This window comes from Schistocerca serialis, chromosome 7 (assembly GCF_023864345.2).
Source record: "Schistocerca serialis cubense isolate TAMUIC-IGC-003099 chromosome 7, iqSchSeri2.2, whole genome shotgun sequence".
Classification (NCBI taxonomy): Eukaryota; Metazoa; Arthropoda; class Insecta; order Orthoptera; family Acrididae; genus Schistocerca; species Schistocerca serialis.
Genome location: NC_064644.1, coordinates 498,657,155 through 498,671,838, shown reverse-complemented (window position 1 = coordinate 498,671,838; position 14,684 = coordinate 498,657,155).

The window sequence follows — 14,684 nt, the reverse complement described above, 5'->3', positions numbered from 1 at the left end:
TTTCTATGCCAGTTCCTCCTGGGTGCTTCATTTTTCGTGTCAAGGAGCGTATAAATCTGCAATTTGGCTGTTCAGAAAACTTCCCACCGAAATACTACTTTGTCTTCGTCCTGTGAATGCCTCTAACGCAATACTTTCTTTGTTCCGAGAAAAGAGGAAGAGGTCACTGGGTGTCATGTCAAAAAAATGTGGACGAGGGGACAAAATTTCGTAGCCAAAAGAAGCAGCATCTGTGACAGCATCCTCTGCAGAATGACCTGGAGCGCTGTCATCTTATTATTATTATTATTTCTTCTAGTTTTCTACACCATGTGGCATCTCTCGCATCCAAGTTTCCATCTCAGTCTGTGCTGACAGTCTTCTTCTTGCATGACCCTGTCCGGCATCGCACCTCTCAATTCCAATTTACCCGGCGTCTTCCACTCTTCCACTTCTTCTGTTTCGTGGAGGTCTCCAGTGTCACATTTTAGAGCGCCACCTTTTCTATACCATTCTTCTAAGATGTCCATACCATGTTAGCCGTTCATTTTCAGTTGTGCCTGCTATATATTTTGTAACTCCCTCATACCGGGATGGTTCCTATGGTAGACCACGGCCGATTTCCTTCCCCATTCTTGACACAGTCCGGGTTCGTTCTCCGTCTCCAATTACCTAGATGGCGACAGGACGTTAAACCCAATCTTCCTTCCTTCCTTCCTTTTGGAACACTCATCGGTTCTCGTAGCGCATTATTTCTTATTTTGTCTCTCCCTGTTATTTCACAACTTCATCTCTAAAACTCCATTTCCAGAGCATTTAATTTCTTCTCATTGTCCCCGAAGACTTTCCACAGTTCACCACAGTAGAGAACAGTTCTGTCAACTATAGTTTCGTATATCCTTCTTTTGTGCGCGTCGTGGAGCAAAACCAATGCCTTGGACAGTTCCCCCGACGCTTTTCCTTGACAGTCTCTGGTAACCTCGTTAGGAGACTCAGCAGTATACTCCTGGGACCATTTTTTCTTCCGAGCATAACTTATTTCCACGGCATGACATTCCCTGATAACAGTTGGGTCGTGGCTTTTATCGGCGGTGGAGAATCCACATGTTTCCACTGGCTGCTTTTCTCCTTCGACTTGGCCGGCCACTGTGGTCGAGTGGTTCTTGGCGCTTCGGTCCGGAACCACGTGGCTGCTACGGTCGCAGGTTCGAATCCTGCCTCGGGCATGGATGTGTGTGACGTCCTTAGGTTAGTTAGGTTTACGTAGTTCTCAGTCTAAGGGACTGATGACCTCAGATGTAGTCCCGTAGTGCTTAGAGCCATTTCAACCATCTCATTCGATTTGACGTCGTTCTCAGACATGTAGCGTTCCTTCACTGTGAGTAGGCGACTAAAAATGTCATCTGCATTGACCACACGAAGCTGTAGCACTTCCACTATCGTCCCGATAGCGCGAGCTTTTTTCATTGGTGCGACCAGTCACTGAACAGATTTGACGGCGACGCTCGTCCTGTTCAAAATGTCATGCAATATTCTGAAATCTGATCCATATCTAATTTTCACTTCATCCGCTATCATGTAAACTGAAGGAGGGGAGTGGGACGGTACCTAGCGACTACTGCTGAGCAGTTTCTCTTTCTAAACAGCATCCCATATGAGCAAACCAACAGCGACTTTGCATGATATTGCTCGTACATTAGGCACTTGGTCTAAAAATAATAGCTGGATTAGTCATAGGGTCGAGCCGCAAACATCTGCTTTCATGCCCCGCAGCTAATTCGTTCCAATGCAGTCAAATAGCCTATCCATTGGCTATAACTGCGAGTTAATAAAATACGCAGAAATATAATAGATAAATGAATAATTTAATGAAAAGAGTTTTACAACGTCTGTAACTGATGAAGACGACAGAGAGTTATGTTGAATAACGTTTATTCAAGAAAGGTCATCTCAATTAAAGGGGAAGTTGGCCCACGATATCCAGTTAAAATACAGACAGAAAATATCCTTATCAAATGCAGTACCGTTACGTTAGGAGCGTTACGGGAATGGTAGCAAAATCCACAAACTAAATAATCAAAGATACGCGAGAACTAGGTCTATTTCGTGATCACAAGACACAGAAGAATTAAAAAAATGGTTCAAATGGCTCTGAGCACTATGGGACTTAACATCTGTGGTCAACAGTCCCCTAGAACTTAGAACTACTTAAACCTAACTAACCTAAGGACATTACACACATCCATGCCCGAGGCAGGATTCGAACCTGCGACCGTAGCAGTCGCGCGGCTCCGAACTGAGCGCCTAGAACCGCGAGACCACCGCGGCCGGCACAGAAGAATTACCAGCTCAAAATAGTTCAGAATTCAACATGGTGATCTCAAATCGACACATGCGATACGAATAACAGTAACTCATACTCTGTCTATGTACAGTTCCGTATTACAAGCGCATAAAACTGGAGTCCTACGCTGGAGTACATTCAGACTGGTGGCCGAGCTGTTCTAGGCGCTACAGTCTGGAACCGCGCGACCGCTACGGTCGGAGATTCGAATCCTGCCTCGGGCATGGATGTGTGTGATGTCCTTAGGTTAGTTAGGTTTAAGTAGTTTTAAGTTCTAGGGGACTGATGACCTCAGAAGTTAAGTCCCATACTGCTCAGACCATTTGAAACATTTTTGAACATTCAGACTCGTCGAAATATAGTGTCACTTCAGCATATGATAGCGACCGTTCACCGACCAGAGACAGTCACCTATACGACTGAATGGCGCACGTTACTCTATACAGGCCTTCCTTCTTCCGTAGCCCCTCACAAAGTGTCCAAAATCACTCCCTTCAGACTTAATTCGAGAAGCCCCACTCTCCACTTGACTCTAGCAGGGTCCTACGCCATTCCCATCAGAAATACATCGCTCTCAAGCTCTACAGACATCTTTGATTTAACCTGACCACTTTCTCGCACTAAACTAATATATTATAACCATATTTAAATAAAAGAAATGTTATAACCGATAGGTTACATACAGGCCATTTACAGTAAATAAAAGTAATGGTTGGTTCATAAATAAATAATCCAGCATTCTTGCGCAAGTGCGCTCAAGAAAAATAACGAATTGTCTTTAAATATAGTTTAAACAGTTATTTATGTCTGCTTGTCATAAGTGTCTTTTGGCGCTCTATTACAAAGGTGGTGTCCGCCAACACATGCGACTGACCGCTTTTCAGTTAGTACAGTTCTTTAATAGGCTTGCAGTCAACATTTAAATAAAGTTACTACCGAACTAGTAAATTAATCATTAAATAAAAACGCAAATATAAAAATAATATTAGGCATTCACGCTGTATTGATTTGTAGAAGCCGAAAATACGATGTTGTGACAAATCTTTGCATAATAAAAGAGATGTAAAAAAACGTCGTAAATCAGTAAATAAAATAGACATAAATACGCAGCTTTCCGGGATGATAGCTATAGTGCGATGCTATCATCTAAGATATCTTTATGTTGAAATCGTTTGATGTGATTACAAGTTGTTGTTAATTCAGCTGTTCATTCTGAAAGTGTACATTCTCTGTGAGATATTAACTGCCATGGTTTTAAGGATATCGTAATACTGATAAGTCACTGGATGTGCCTCACTTTTCTGATATCGCAGATGTATTCAGATTGGCATTAATATTTAATGTGAGTTATTGTTGAATCTCCAAGATCTGTAACTTTGCCATCTTTAACATTGTCTGACACTCCGCCATCTCCTGCACAAAGGCCACGCGAGTAACAGCCGCCCAAATTCCAGCTTATGGATTTTCCCCACATTCGGACCTTTGCTGACGCACGTGGCTCTCCTGAAGCGGCTGTGGCGACTCGCCCGGCCGCGTCACGCTATCGGCCCTGCGGTCGCAGAGCTTCGGGAAGAAAATGACCTCACCTTATACCAGTTGTAGGCGGCCGACTATCTCGCCTATGTACGTGTAACTTTACAAGGGAGAAGAAAGGAGAAGAAAGGAAAGGATAGGTATTATGGATGTCAGCTGCATCAGGGACTTTATGCTGAATCAGAGGCCACGGGTGAAAATATGAGCCGCACCGGGATTCGAACCCAGGATCTCCTGCTTACTAGGCGGGTGCATTAACCATTGCGACACCCGGACACAGGGTTTATCATAAATGCGCAGACTATCATGGCACACCTCTGAGCTGTCCGCCGCTCGTGGTCTCGCGGTAGCGTTCTCGCTTTCCGAGCACGGGGTCCCGGGTTCGATTCCCGGCGGGGTCAGGGATTTTCACCTGCCTCGAGATGACTGGGTGTTTGTGTTGTCCTCATCATTTCATCATCATCCAGGAAAGTGGCGCAATTGGACTGAGCAAAGATTGGATAATTGTACGGGCGCTGATAACCACGCCGTTGAGCGCCCCACAACCCCAACATCATCATCAACCCACACCTCTGAGCTGACTCAGATTCCCATCTAGCTCCATCTATCCCGTCCCCTTCCATGTCCTCCATACTCGCTATTTTGACATTCCTGCAGGAGCTCGAATATACTTGTGCATCCACACTATTTGTGGTGGATTCATTGCCCATCGGGGCGAATTAGTTATACGAAAGCGTGGTACCTGTTCTTTCAGACATGTCCAAAACAGCACAGACTGCGCATTCATACAGTTTTCGCCTTGATTGTGATACGCCAGTCTTAGAGCACCAGGACCCACTCTTCGATTCCCAATTCTCTAAGAGGTGGATGAAGTGCTACTTCGATTTCGTCATTCAAATTTGTTTGACCACACTGGAAGCGTCTGCACCACCTATACAATGTGTGCTATAGTGGCACATTGTTGCCGTGTACTTGCACCAGCTCGGCATGGATTGCTACAGCGCTGTTCCCTTGAATTACAGTCAGCTAATTGAAACTTCCTGGTAGATTAAAACTGTGTGCCGGACCGAGACTTGAACTCGGGATCTTTGCCTTTCACGGGCAAGTGCTCTAACATATGCGCTACCCAAGCACGTCTCACGTCCCGTCCTCACAGCTTTACTTCTGCCAGTATCTCGCGTCCTACCTTCCAAACTTTACAGAAGCTCTCTTGCGAAGCTTGCAGAACTAGCACTCCTGAAAGAAAGGATATTGCGAAGACATGGCTTAGCCACAGCCTGGGGGATATTTCCAGAATGAGATTTTCACTCTGTAGTGGAGTGTGCGCTGATATGAAACTTCCTGGCAGATTAAAACTGTGTGCCGCACCGAGACTCGAACTCGGGACCTTTGCCTTTCGCGGGCAAGTGCTCTACCATCTGACGAGATACTGGCAGAAATAAAGCTTTGATGACGGGCCGTGAGACGTGTTTGTGTAGCTCAGATGGTAGAGCACTTGCCCTCGAAAGGCAAAGGTCCCGAGTTCGAGTTTCGGTGCGGCACACAATTTTAATCTGCCAGGAAGTTTCATATCAGCGCACACTCCGCTACGGAGTGAAAATCTCATTCTGGAGTCAGCTAATTGCCACACGATACTACACTTCATGGGTAGGTTGCGTCGTTTTGGTTTGGCCCTTCTAGCCTTGTGCTGAGGGGATATTAATATGCACCAGAACTGCGGACATATACCTGCAAACAAATAAAACATAATTATTTTCAATACATAAAGTATACAGTCAACCGATTACACGAGGTTACTAACCGGCCGGACGTGGCCGAGCGGTTCTAGGGGCTACAGTCTGGAATCGCGTGAATGCTACGGTCGCAGGTTCGAATCCTGCCTCGGACATGGATGCGTGAAATGTCCGTAGGTTAGTTAGGTTTAAGTAGTTTTAAGTTCTATGGGACCGATGACCTCAATAGTTAAGTTCCATAGTGCTCAGAGCCATTTGAACCATTTGAACGAGTTTACTGTAAACACCTTGAAGGGTCTCAATACCTCCTCCAGAAGGAAAATCAACTATAATGTTTTAAACATATTATAAAATAAAAGTCTAAAATACATAATAAAGTACTATTTTAGACATTCGTTTTATAATATTTTAAGACATTATAGGTGACTTTCCTTCTGAAGAAAATGCCTTTAGTGGTACTGAAACTTGGCCAACGTTTTTACAGTAAACTTGGGCAAACGTTTGACTGTATACTACATCTACCGAAAATTTATTTGTGGTTGCCGCTGTCAGCCATGTTTAAAATTGTACTTAATTTTATTTTTTGAGACGATAATTCGTTATGACTACATGTTCTTAGGACGCGTGTAGTTACATACCACTCAATACAGCTGTTTGGTATGATAGAATGAATTCTTCGTATACCTCATTTCAGGAAACAGGTAACAAATAATTAGTGGAAAAAGGGATACTTAAATGAGTTAAAAGTGCAAATAAAAAGACGAAAATATAAACAAATTAAAATACTGAAGGTGTCATCAACAGTTCTTCGTGTTAATTTGGCACATAAGCGAAAATTATGAGACAATAAAACAAAGGAACTGCCGTGCGGTTTGAGGCGTCATGTCACGGACTACGCAGCCCCTCCCGCCGGAGGTCCGAGCCCTCCCTCGGGCATGGGTGTATGTGTCGTTCTTAGCATAAGTACGTTTAAGTAGTGTGTAAGACTAGGGACCGATGACCTCAGCTGTCTCTTAGGAATTCACAAAAATTTGAACATTTGAAAACAAAGTAGAACTTGCACGGTGAAACAGTCCAGAATCCAGTGTTCATTAACTGATGCGAAACAGGCTGTAACTGAGAACAAATTACTAAAATGAATGAGCTAAAGATGTCCAGAACTGTGTTTATCTATCAAAATAATCGACGTGTTTACCAGCAAAAGTAATGAACTGAATGTACAACTTCCAAGTACGCCTTATGGAAATGGAAAGGAAGTCCCATGCTTCTTGACAGAGCGTAGGGGAACGATGCGGGAGACCCGACCGCCATACTAGGCAAGGCCCTAAAGGAGGTGGTTTGCTGTTGCCTTCCTCCGACGGTAATGGGAATGAATGATGATGATGAAGACGACACAACAACACCCCGTCATCTCGGGGCAGGTAAAAATCCCTGACCCCACTGGGAATCGAACCCGGGACCCCGTGCTTGGGAAGTGAGAACGCTACCGCGAGATCACGAGTGGCGGACTCGTATGCCTTATAAACATATTAATTATATATAAACAGAAAGAGATAAGTAATTTTTTAGAAAATTTCTTTCCGAGAACAGCGGTTATTTATTAGTTTGAAATGTACATAAACAGTCTCAACCGAAGAAACCCTCATTTTTATTTAGGTTGACGGTTTCGGCCTGTTTCAGACCATCTGTAAGTTGGCTGTTTAGGTTTTTATATTGGTAACGCCACGTAGCGCTCTGTATGAAAATCACTGGCTGTGCTGTGTGCAGTCTGTGGCTGGTTAGCATTGTTGTAATTTTCGCTATTGTAGTGCTAAGCAGTTGGATGTTAACAGCGCGTAGCGTTGCGCAGTTGGAGTTGAGCCGCCAACAGTGGTGGATGTGGGGAGTGAGAAGGCGGAGTTTTGAGAGCGAATGATCTGGACGTGTGTCTATCAGAGACAGTAAATTTCTAAGACTCGATGTCATGAACTGATATATATATATATATATATATATATATATATATATATATATATATATATATATATATATGTATATTATGACTTTTGAACACTATTAAGATAAATACATTATTTGTTCTCTAACAAAATCTTTCATTTGCTAACTACGCCTATCAGTAGTTAGTGCCTTCAGTAATTAGAATCTTTTATGCAGCTGGCAGTAGTTCGAGTAACGAAGATTTTTGTGAAGTAAGTGATTCATGAAAGGTATAGGTTATTGTTAGTCAGGGCCATTCTTTTGTAGGGATTATTAAAAGTCAGATTGCGTTGCGCTAAAAATATTGTGTGTCAGTTTAGTGATGATCAGAATAAGCAATGAGAGAAATGTCTGAGTACGTTCAATTTTCCTCAGCTGTTTGAATATCAAATAACGTAAGAGGTTTACCAGCACAGTAATTCAATACTTTTTTTATAAGGGGACGTTTCATATGTCGACCCTTAGCCGGGGATACCTCACTGGAATCTTCTGATTTTTTCTTGTAGTTTGTGTAATTAGTGTAGTTTTTGTTTATTGCTAACGCGTAATTGTAGAGAGAATCTCCTTTGTAGTTGCAGTCTTTCATTGTTGTACAGCAAAACAGTTGTGGCATGCATGTAGATTTGCACCAAGTATTACGCAGCTGCGCTTGCGATTAACTAGATATTATTTTCAGTGCTATGTTAATGTGTTTTCTTATTTTTGCTCTCAAATTGTGCTTTTATTGTTATCGTGTGAAATACGTGATAATTATGGCGTGTGAAAAACGTAACACTAGGCTCCAAAGTAAACTGAGAAATAATAGTGACGACGAGCGTAGCTTATCAGCATCACCGTGTAATGAATTAACAGACATTCAAAGTAGTAATTTGGTAATTGTGCATAGGGAAATGGAGCGGGCGGCAAATAATGCTGTAGACAGTGAAACAATTAGTGAACAGGGAAGCATTATCGATCGATCGGTCGGCAACAGCTCGCCTCAGGAACCCGGAATGACAGGACACAATCTTGCAAATACTGCAGATTCAGGTTTTGGGTCCTCACCGTTTTCTCAAATAAGTCAAGACACATTTTCTGCTTGTCAAAATGTGAATGTTGCGGGTGAAAATGCACTGCCAAAAAGCATAGAGAAGCAGATTCCAGACACTAATACATATTATTGCAATTAATGCAACAATAGAACAAAATCAGAGACAAACACAGCAATAGTTAGACACAATGGAACAAAATCAGAGACAAACACAGCAACAGCTTCAAAAGTTAGACTCAGTGGAACAAACGCTTGAACAAACACGTGAAGATTTAACTGCAGAGTTACTTAAAATCGAATATAAATGTCGAAAAGTCTGTAATGACGTAAAAACACAAATTTGTGATCATTTTCGACGTATTTTTTCGCGTCATGAAAATGCATTACAGAATCACGAGGCAGCCATAAAAGAACTGCAAACTATTGTTCACGAAAATCACGACACCTTGCAAGCTAAAACTGACTCAGTTGCATCTACCGATTCGGTTACGCATCTTGCAAAAACTCATGAAAAATTAAAGGACACCGTAGATACGATTCCAACACAAATGGACACTCTGAAACTTGGTTCAGAAAAACACACAGAGGAAATCAGTTCACTATCGGAGAAAGTAGCCGAACTTTCGGATCAGTTCACTAACTTATCTACGAAGGTAGGTGATACTCTGAATGACACAAGACTGGTAGTCTTTAATGACACAGAAGCGTATGAACAAATTATAAAATTCAAACAAAATCAGAATCAAATAAATACACAGAACAAAAGAGAAATCCGGGAAGTACAAGATCAGTTGACACAGGTAATACAAGAATTACATATTTCAGAGGAGACTCGTGCTCCAATACGGGAAAAGGGACATAGAAATACGGAACAGCCACAAAATAATAACACACAGCACTTCGGAAATTATGAAAGAAATTGGCAAGGTACACCGAATTTTGAGATGGAACCGCCGAAAAGAAGTAACAATGACCGATATGCGAATCACCGACATGATGATTTCGATTATAAGCTGTTCATTACTACACGTAAATTCAAAACATTTCAGAATTCTGGCAACGACATTCATCCACAAGCATGGCTCCATCAATTCTCTCATTGTTTTCCTCCCAACTGGTCATTGGAGCACAGATTAGAATTTAGGTGTGGCTACTTAGAGAATGAATCAGCTGTAAGGATGCGATCGGTCATTCTCGATTGTCACAGTGAAGGAGAATTTTATCATGCCTTCCTCTCAGCATATTGGTCTCAAGCTACACACGACCGAGTAAAACATAACATCATAATGATGAAACATTTCGAACAATCTGAATTTTCCAGTCTTGTGAAATATTTTGAAGATATGTTGCATAAGAATCAGTACCTGTCAAACCCATACAGCCCCTCAAAACTCATCTGAATTTGTTTAATCAAATTGCATGAACATTTACGACATATTATTTTGGCAGGACGTTGCAAAGACGACATTGAAGCTTTTCAGGGACTGTTACAAGAATTGGAAATTGACACTGACAATCGCGGAACGCGGAAACAGGAGCACAACAATTACATGTTACATCCGTCACAATTCCGCGATGACAGAAATAATAACTGGGCCTGACAAGGCTATTCTTACAACGTAAATCGTGACCGAAACAGACACCACCCTTATGACAACCGTTGGCACAGTAGTAAGAATTACAGGGAAAGATCACCTCTCCATGGTAATGACTATCGCAGAGACAATCAGAGAAACAGACAATATGGGAACCAAAATAATTATTATCAAGGGAGACAGAATAACTTCAGATTCAATGGTCCACCGTGCAGTTACGATTCCGGGAGAAATTCTCCACCACATGACCGACAAAAAAGAAACTATCTAAACTACCGACAAAACGACAGACCTGAATTTCATCAGAACTGGCGGGATTCAAACAGGGTAGGGCCCTCTCGACAAGGTGAATTTGTAAGTCTCCTAATCCTAATAACGACGCGCGCCAACAAAGAGACAGACAATGACTCGCACCGCAGGCAGCCATGTGCGCCAGCTCGGTTTGAGGAACATAACATAAGCTTACCTTGAGCAAAATTCCAGCATTCCTTACTGATGTACAGCCCTGGCATGGAGCCAGTACGCCCATGACTCCAGGAGCCAACACAACCGCCAACACCCCATACGTTCTAGCAGCTTACAAACAACGTTGGTGCAGCTGATAGACCGGCAGCTATCCACATCAAGTGGGTTTTTACCAGGTCTAAGCACGGGAACAATCGTGATCTCCCGCCATTGCGATGGGAATATGCCATCGCACAAGACACAGTTAAAGATGATGAGGATATGTCGCTGGTAGTCCGACGAGAGATCTTTAATAATATGAGTGCCGATCCGATATGACCCAGGAGCCGCCACTCAGTAAACGGAGCATTATATGGTTCACAGTGACGTGCAGCGAATGAGAGGAGTTTCCCTTCCATCCGCCGTTTGAGAGTGCGAAAGGCTGGTTGGTAATTCTCTGATGCACAGGCTCGAGCATAGTGCTCAGCAAAGTGCTCGGTAGTTGCGCTGGCGTCGCTAGATAACACGTCATTGATGTTAATGCCAGGGTCACCTGTTAGGGTCTGGTACCCAAAACTAGTCTGATCTTTGTCCATATTTGTGAAGGCGACGTATGGTACCCAACGGTCGAGACGTACCTATCCCAACACTCCCATTTCCCTCTTTTTATGATCTGGCAAACACGGCTATGGGGCCGTTTGAAAGCTCCAGGAAAGGGTATTGTAGAGCCTGCTTACGCTCTTTAATGGCCTCAGAAATTTATGGCGACCATCAAGGTATTGTCTTTCGCTGGGGGTACCCTAACAAACAAGGAATCGCCTTTTCCGCCGCAGAAAAGATCGTTCTGGTGATGCTCAACCACTACATCGATGTCACTGTGTGTGGGAGTGTCAATGGAGTGGTGAAGGCAGAGGTGAAAGCCTCCCAGTCTACCTTGTTTAAAAGTCATCAGGGCAGGTGCCCAGGGGAATGATGCTGTGGACTCTCGAGTGGACAGAGGGGAGGAGTTCTGGGCTACAAAGTGTCTGAGTAAGTACCATGAGCCACAATGAAATGTGTGGGGGCCCCAGTATTTAAGAGGCAGAGGTCGAGTTGAGACAGTCAATTCTCTACCTCGACCAGTAGGCATGGTGCCACCCGACAAGGGGTTATGGGCGTTAAAATCTCCCAAAAGTAGGAAAAGTTTTGGGAGTTGGCGACTTAGTGCAGACAATATGAACAGGTGTACTGCACCATCAGGAGGAAGATATACATTGCAGACTGTTATTTCCTATGTTGTTCTAATCCTGACAGCCACAGCTTTGAGAGGATGGGAAGACATGAAGCTACCAATGAGGCAGTTTAAGCCTCAGGGCCACCTGCTACTACCGACTGAGTACCTCTGCATTCTATATCCATTGTGTCTGAGGGTCTGGCGGGGTCTAGATCCTCAGTGGAGGCCAGAATCTCCACCTCATGCTCATACACATCGTAGGTAGCGGTGGTGTGAGTGCCACCACAATGTCTTTCTTCTTCTTTTTTGATTTCTCTTGCTATTCCTTGGGTTTCTCTGGCTGGGAGGGCTTCACTGATTCAGTCTCAGGAACTGAAGAGGGTCTTGGAGCCCTATGATCAGTTGCCTGTGGGCGCTTCAACCACTGGCAGGTGTCCTCTTTCCTGCAGGTAGGAACCTGGGAGGGGAGTGACCCCAGGGATCCCTTCCTAGCGAGAGGAGCTGAAGAAGACTGAGGCTGCTCTGGCTTAGAAGTGGGAATTGATGTCCCCAATGGTTGTGGGACACTGATCCCAAAGTAGGTGGTGCAGGAGCAACAGGGATAAGAGTGTCTCCCACCATCAAGGGGGCCGATGTAGTCTTGTGGCCCTGTGGGCCAACTGTAAATGGTGGAACTGATGAGTCAACTGTAAATGGTGGAACTGATGGGGCTGGAACTATTGTTGTAGTGGCGGCATAAGAGGATATCATGCACACAGGATGTAGCATTTCAAATTTCCTCTTAGCCTCACCCTCTGTGGTTCAGTTCTTGTATTCAATGATTTTTATTCCTTTATGTAGAATCCTGCAGTCTGGCAAGCAAGGGGAATGTTGCTCACTGCCGTTCACACAGATGGGAGGCCGGTTATATGGAGCAGTGAGATGTGATGAACGTCCACAGTCGCATTATATAACGCTGGAAGTACAGTAGGAAGACATATGCCCGAGCTTCCAGCACTTAAAAACACAGCATCGGAGGAGGGGTATATGGCTTTACATCGCAGCGGCATACAATCACATTACTTTTCTTTGGCAATTTATCACCCTCAAAGGCCAAAATGAAGGCACCAGTGGCCGTCTCATTATTCTTTAAACCTCTATGGATGAGCTGGACGAAATGATCACCTCTTCGCTCTAAGCGCGCTCGTCATCTGACTGCAAAAGAAGGTCCCTGTTAAACGCAATACCCTGGACCATATTGAAGCTCTTATGGGGCGTGATGGAAACAGAAGCATCCCCCAGCTTATCACAGGCGAGTAATGCCCATGACCAGGTAGAGTATCCTGTTTTTATCAAGACTGACCAAGATAGCATTTTGGACAATCCATCCATCTTGCCAAACTTGTCCTCTAAATGCTCCACAAAAAGCAGAGCCTTCAACGACATGAAAGATTCCCCATCAGCTCTCATACATGCGAGGTACTGGGGCGAATTAGGTTCGCTTCCACCTTTAGCCTGGCGTTCCTCCCATGGTGTGGCCAGGTAGGAAAACGATCCCAAGTTGGCTCGCTCTTGGTAAAAATTTTGAAGAAAGATGGTCAGACCCTACAGGGGACCATCACAGAAGGCCGAAACGTTTGAGACTCCTTTGAGTCCTCTCATACGACGGCAGGAATACCTCAGGCCTATTCTAACCCCAGACCTGTAGCGAGAGATGAACAAGTGGGTAAGTGAATCTAGTACCGCGATATCAGCTAAGGAGACAAAGTGCTTCTAAGGGGGCCACTGCTAAGGAAGCCCAAATCTGAGCTTTGAAAAGTCAGCTGAAATGATAACGGCTGGAGCTGCATATATTCGTATTATGGACAGTACAGCGCCAGACGGCGTCCTGATGACGGCTGCTTCTCGTCGTCCATTGCGTTGCATGGAGATGGTATTCCGCCTTGGATATTGAAGCAAGCGCGAGCGCAAAAAAATGTAAATGTTTTTCCAGGTGGCTGGACAAGTGAATGAAATTACTCTCCAGAAAGCGTAGCAAAGTACGCTACCGACTCCTGCGGTGGCCAGGAACCAACTCCTCGGATTCTTTTCCTCCTCGCATCCAGAGAGCGACCGTTCCGCTGTGCCAGAACTCGGCCAATCGTCGCCGATAAACGAAGCTTTCGACAATTATAGTCTTACAAAAATTTCGTGTAGACTCCCACTACCGTACCCCAACAACCTAGGCGCCACCCGCCAATTCCCAATGGTGACTGCCAACATGTTCTGACGTAACAGTTGAACAGCCTTTCATAGCATGCGCCAGGAATTTGCACGGGAAGTTTTCTGGCGACTGGCGCCAACAGCATATGATAATTGGGATGTGACGTGTGACGCCGTTCTGTCGGCTATCCCGTTTAGATCGTAGACCATTTCTCCGAAACATCATAAACAATAGCAGAGCTGTGCCACCGAGCAGTCTCTGCCCAAAACTGAGGCTTTCGCAAGAAAATTTCCCCGGTCATTCTACGTAAAAATAGTGAGCGTCCTTCACTATGGCCCCTGAGACCCGACATCAAAAGAAAAAGCTGCAAGTCATGGATCGGAGGACTCTATCCACAACTCCCTGTGATCGGATGCCCACCCCCCACCCCCCACCCTCCGTACCATCGGCTGTTGTCAGCGTTTTGCCTCCTCACAGCTCTAGTTTCCGCTTATATTCTACTTGCAAAGAAAAGAATTACGTTATGCATGCATTCTACACCGATCATATATATGCCGGTACACAGTATCCAAATACCTACTTTGCATGACAGTGTAATATGGTCGCAAAATGACATTAATTTACATGTATTCAAATATACATTTTGTAAATGCA